Here is a 6,591-nt window from a genome sequence, read left to right as displayed (position 1 = left end):
ATAATCTGCTTTTAATTAAACAGATATATGTGTTTACATGTTCTCATATAAATAAACATCTGTGTGATGAATTATAAGTACTTGAGATGATTACATTTTCACTTAAGCAAGAGTCCTTTCATTCTGTCTCTAGAACCTGTTTACTACTTTTTTTATTCTCTTACACCTCCATTTCACATTTTGTGCAGCCCTAAATGGTGTAATATTGCATTTCTCTCCCTACTTTCCTTTTTCCTTTTGTGCAGCAGCAGTTGCTACAAAGAATGAACTAGATCTGGTGGGGTGCATAAGCTCCTGCCTGCATATAAATTAAGAAATTAAAAACATTAAAAAATATACAAATATACATTATATTTATATTTATAAAAGTTTTAATATTTAAAGTAATTCCTGAAGGACTTTAATTACAAAAAGCAAAGCTTGGGCCTCCCTGGTGGCGCAGCGGTTGAGCGCTGGGCTGCGAAGCTGCTTGCAGCCTCTGCAGCGCTGGTTCGATCCCTGGCCGCTGCTGGCGAGGGTCCTGTATGGCGTGACAGACCTCTCCTGCCATGCCTGCTGCTCCCCTCAGCAGTGTATTTCGTCAGTCTGCCTGTTCTGCTCCCGCTCTGGCTCTAGTGAATTCTCTCACCCTCCCGCGCTTCTGACTGTACCCAGTGCTTGTATAAATAAATAAATAAATAAATAAATAGATAAATAAATAAATAAATAAATAAATCTTAGGGGGGAAAAAAAAGCAAGGCTTATACTTGGACATGTATTCCAACACACTGATGTATCCATTTTAATTAAATATCATATAAATATAAATATGCCCATTTTTTAGTGGCTACAAACTTGTGGCTGGGGTGGGGACTAAAGTTAGTCTCTATCTTGAACTTTGTTTATAACAGAAAATGTAAACTAGTCAGTGCCAGGTAAATGCATTCCCTTCCATGTCATTTAAGATGAAAACTGTGAGGTTTACACTGTTCGCTTTTCTCCATGAATTCCTAATTTTGCCCTACTTCTATTACAGAATTTTGTCCTAATGTAATTTATTTTATGTTTAAAAGTCTAACACTTCTCTGCAGAAATATAATAAACAAATAGTTTTTAAGATAAATTTTCTGTCTTTTATGAGGCTGAAAGTATTAAAAACACTTTCTTGTGGATTAAATTTCTCTCCCGGGCATTTTCCTTATTACATCCATGTACATTTAATCCCATTTTGGTATCTGCTTGTGAGAAAACCTGGACTAACTCATCTGTCTTTTCCATACTGATTCATAGGAATCCTTTCTGTAGTCTAGATACAAGCATTTGCTTTGTTATATGTATTATAAATATTTTTGCCTAAAGTTTGCCTTTTTAGTCTTTTACTAGTGCCTTCTAATGAAAAATTGTTAACTTTAATGTAATATTACTGATGGTTATTGTTTTTATGTCTGGTATAAAAATATTGTTGCCTTATGTGTAGATCATGAAAATAATTTATGTAATCTTCTATAAGATTCATTTTTTAAATTTCATATTTAGATCTACTTGATTCCTGATTTTTTTTTTTGTATTTTGTATTATATGAGATAGGAGTCAGGGTTCTTATATTTTCCATGTAGATATTAATTTAACTCAGCACCATTGTTGAAAATGGACCATTCTTCCTTTGCTCTGCAATACCTCCTTTGTCATAAATCAAGGATCTGTGTGTGTGTGGGAATTTGTTTTTGGAATCTCAGCTCTGTTCCATTGCCCATTTGTTTGGGGAATGAATTGATGTCCAATAGAATGTGTGTGTTGGTAGTGTGATTTCTATATTACTAATATCTACCCTTATTTTTTTCCTTAACTCTACTTTTTTGTTTTAAATTGCTGTTGTTTTTCTAACTTCTTGAGGTAGATGCTCAGATTATTGGTTTTCAGGTATTCTTTTAATAGATGCATTTCGTTCTACGAATTTCTCCCTTAAGCATAGCTTTAGCTGCATCCACAGGTTTGGTTTTTCCCCCCACCCCAAGCTCATAGTAGGAATTTAGAAAACCTAAATAAGAGACCAGGAAAAAGACTAATTATAATGAAGTAAAAATCAAAATCAACAAGCAACTATAAACCAGAGACACACTATGTGGGGGCAGGGGGGAGAAGGGACTAGGATCAAAACAAGGGGGGTGGGAATTGTATGGGAACTTTAACCAAGATGAAAATGCATACATTGTGCAAAAATGTAAAATGATGTAAAAATATATAAAATAAAATAAAGAAAAAAATTAAAAAATGAGAAGCCATGATGCTTTTTTAAAAAAATTAAATCATTTTTTTATCAAGTTCACTTTGGTTAACAACACTGTGTATGTTTTAGGGCTATAGGTTCACACCACAAGTCTGAAGGCAAAATTCCTTCTTCCTTGGGGCCCCTCAGTCTTTTAAGATTTTCAGCTGACTAGATGGGGCTCACCCATGTAATAGTGGGTTATCTGCTTTCCTCAAAATCTACTGATTCTCACTGTTAGTGGCTGCTTTCCTTTGTGTTTGTGATTTATTACTTTAAGCTCAAGTTCCAAAAGATACACATTTCCTGTCACACTGTATGTTTCAAAGTATTTTAAAGTACAGTTTCTGTAACATCTACCCACATGAGCTCCAGCAGAACTGAGTTCTTCAGTCTCTTCTCATTATCTCTCCAGTACCTACAAAAGTGACTACAGAGTAGATGCTCAATAAGTATTATTAACAGAATGAACCTACAATAAGATATAATAAAAGTAAAATTCACAAAATGAAAAGCAATTATTCTAAAAATAGCAATGACATCTGCATTTGTAATGCAAATAAAACAGAAATCACTTAAATGCAGTCTGTCTTAAGTAAGCAGAATATAATAATAGGTGAAAATGTAGTTTCATTTTCGTAGCTTTTAAGGTGCTTGAATATAAAACCAACTTAACAAAATAATAGAAGAAATAGTGCACAATTAATGAGTAGTTTGGCCATGACTGCCACCACCACAACAAAACTCGCAAGCAAAAAGCCACTGAAACTGCAAACATGCAGTCATAATAACAGTCTTTGCTCGTCTGGAGGTTTATTTTCACTGTTATTATTAAACTGTCATTGCATTTCAACGATAAGTAGAAAGTCTCCAAATTTTCTCTAACTTTGCCAAAAACAGATTCTTTGGTTAAAAGAATTACTTAACAAAATTATTATCTGTGATTCTAGAGTTACAGTGTCCAACTTGGTAGCCACTAACCACACAGTGGCTATTGAATACTTAAAATGTGTCTGCTCTGAACTTAATACACTATATAAAATATACCCTTATTTCAGAGACTTAGTATGAAGAAGATAATGTAAAATATCTTACTAGTAATTTTAAATATTTTATTTCATATTTAAATGGTAGTATTTTGTATATATTAGTTTTGATAGAATGCATTATTAAAATTAACTTCATCTATTTTTACTTTTCAGAATATGGCTACTAGAAAACTTAAAATTAGATTTATGGCTCATACTACATTTCTGCTGTATATCACTACAGTCTAGTTGTTATTAAGAGTCGTGTGCAGTTTGGTGTTTATTTTAAAGATACTAATAGTGTGATCCTGGCCCCTGATTTTCACTAGGGAGGAGATCTTATACTTGACTTTGAAACTCATTTTTATTTCTAGATATCCTGAGTATTGAAATAGATGTTAGCTACCAGAGTATCAGAAATATATGTAAATATATATTACAGGTTGTTTGAATCAGGGTCCAAACATGATCTCTATATTGTAATTGGTCAGTTTTTTTTAAAATCCAGAGCTTTCTCTTCCCTCTTTTCTTTTCCTTGCTATTTGCTTCTTGAAGACAAACATTCTACCATCTGAATTTTGTTGACTGTATTCTTGCGGTCTTTTTCTCTTTTAATATGTGTTCTTAAATTTCCTGTAAATTGATATTAGATTTGTTAGCCTGATCAGATTCAGAATCAATTTTTTTTTAAAAGAATACTTCACAGGTGATAGTTTCAACCTGTCTATCTTTCATCAGGAGATAGATAAAATCAAATTTGTCTTTATCTATCTATCTATCTATCTATCTATCTATCTATCTATCTATCTATCTATCTATCTATCTATCTATCTATCTAAGCACTGGGTACAGTCAGAAGCGCAAGAGGGTGAGAGAATTCACCAGAGCCAGAGCGAAGAACAGAACAGGCAGACTGACGAAATACACTGCTGAGGGGAGCAGCGGGCGGCAGGAGAGGTCTGTTGCGCCATGTGGACCCTCGCCGGCGGCCGGGGATCGAACCAGCACTGCAGAGGCTGTGGGCAGCTTCACAACCCAGCACTCAACTGCTGCTCCACTAAATTTGTCTTTATTTTTGTGGATTTTAGCTGCTGCAGATTGTTATTGCCTAGATCCATTAATTCAGTAGGGACTGCAGAATGGTTATATTCTAATTTTATCATTTTCTTTTCATCTGTTTACTGGAATATTTCCACAAAAAGGGACTTTCCCTTACTGACTAGTTGACTACATTAAAATATAGTTCTTATATGAAAGGCAGAATAAATGCCTAATTTTTAAACTTTATCAGTTTTCAAAATATTGAGTTGGTCTCTAGGTGAAAATGATTTTTAAAAGGTATTAAAGACTTATAAATATACGTGATGTATTTCATAATTTATATTGCTTTTATTCATGATAAAACTCTTTCATCATTTGCTACTTGGAGTCTCTTTAAGCTTATTCTTATATCCTTTTAACATAAACCCAGTCTTTGAAAGCTTCCTTGGTTTCTGGCATGACAAGATTTTCTAAGCTCACCTTGTATATTTCCTGTCCCTGACATAGAATCAGTCTCCGAGGAGCTTGCTCCCTTTTAGTGGGAAATTGTATTTAGAGACCAAAATTAGAGTAGTGGAGGAGCTCATTGCTACTAGGTGGTCACTACATCCAGGCTATTTTCAGTGTACAGGTTCTACCCAGCACCACAAAGGCCAAATAGGTTTGTTTTTCTAGGAGGACATCTCTTATAATGACATTTACTTGAATAGACAAATAAGATGCAGAAGAATAGATTTTTTTAAAGAAACGATAGTACATTGAAAATGATTGCCCTGCATTTCACCATAGAACATATACAAATGGTTAGCAGACACACGGAAAGATGTTCTGTATTACTTATCATTAGAAAAATGCAGACGAGAACCAAAATGAGATTTCATTTTATACCAGTTAGAATGACTATTATCAAACTAAAAAAAACAAGTTAAAAGGCTAGAGGTTAGCAGGAGTTGCTGTCAGATATAGCAGATAACAAAGAGGCATCTGTGGAGGTTCTGTTTTTTTATGGTTAGTTTGTTCTTTTATTTCAGTGCATATATAAATATTAAATAAGTTGCATTTTAAAGCATAAAATAATGATAATTTCCAATGGATTTAAACTGTCGAACGAAATAGGCATGCCAGTTACCTTGGAAATCGCTTCCTCTTCACACCTGTATCTTTATTTTTTCATCATCTCCACTCTGGAATCTTCCAGCACACAGCTGAGGGTTTTCTTTGTTTCCCTTCTTCCTTCTGCAAACCAGTTTGCATATGAGGAGATCACACCTGAGTGGAATGTTGATGGAAGGCAGGAAAGGAACCATGTTAGCACTCAGAATGGGATCATTATGTCAATGGCAGTTTGATTTGACCGCCCAGGCTCCTGCATATAGGCTTTTGATACTGTTACTTCCTTCAGTAAAGCTGAGAAGTTCTCTGATTTTTGGATGCCTAAGAATTAGCCTATGGGAGTTATACAATATACCATTTGTTATGGGCAATAAACTACTTGTTATAAGTAATGTAAGTGAATTTTTACTATATATATATATTGGTTTTACCAGCTGAATTTAGTGATTAAATCCCAAGTAACCCTCCTCTTTAGGCCTGAGTATGTCATTATGGCATGAAGGATTGAAGCTAGTAAGGGAGGGGGCAGAATGCTGTGGAGGTGGAAAAACCATCAGCATTAACTTTATCACCCCAGATTGATTATGATTATTATTTTTCTATATATTCTCCTGGATTTATTTATTTAACAAAAACTAGGACAATAATGTGCATATCATTCTACACTTTGCTTTTTAACTGTGTTGACTCACAAACCTTGTGTGCCATCTTGGGTTTCTTTGGCTATTTTTTTTTCCCTCATCTTGGTTAGTGTCCCATCTGCACCGAGTCGCCCCTCCGCGTAAGTCTGAGGTGCAGAACCACACTGTGGGATGTGGGATCTGGCTTCTTCAGCAACTGCCCAGGGGCACTTGTTATAACTGGGAAATGTAGAAAACGGGGGTAGGAAGGAGATAGACAAATAGATTTTTGTCAGTGCTCCTCTGGAGTGCTTTGAAGTGTAAGTCCTCCTACACATAGCTGCTAGGGAGGTCCTGTGTGCTGAGTGAACACATCTGCTGAGTGCCCTGCTGTTCCTTTATTTTTATATAATTTATTTATGTATATATATTTTACATCATTGTTCATTTTTGTACAATATTTGCTGTCTCCTCTCAGGTGTAGTCCCCATAGAATTCCCACCACCACTTCACCCGTGCACCATCTCCACAGTCCCTTGTGCTC

Source organism: Talpa europaea (assembly GCF_964194135.1).
Source record: "Talpa europaea genome assembly, chromosome: X".
NCBI classification, from domain to species: domain Eukaryota; kingdom Metazoa; phylum Chordata; class Mammalia; order Eulipotyphla; family Talpidae; genus Talpa; species Talpa europaea.
This window is presented reverse-complemented; position numbering follows the sequence as displayed.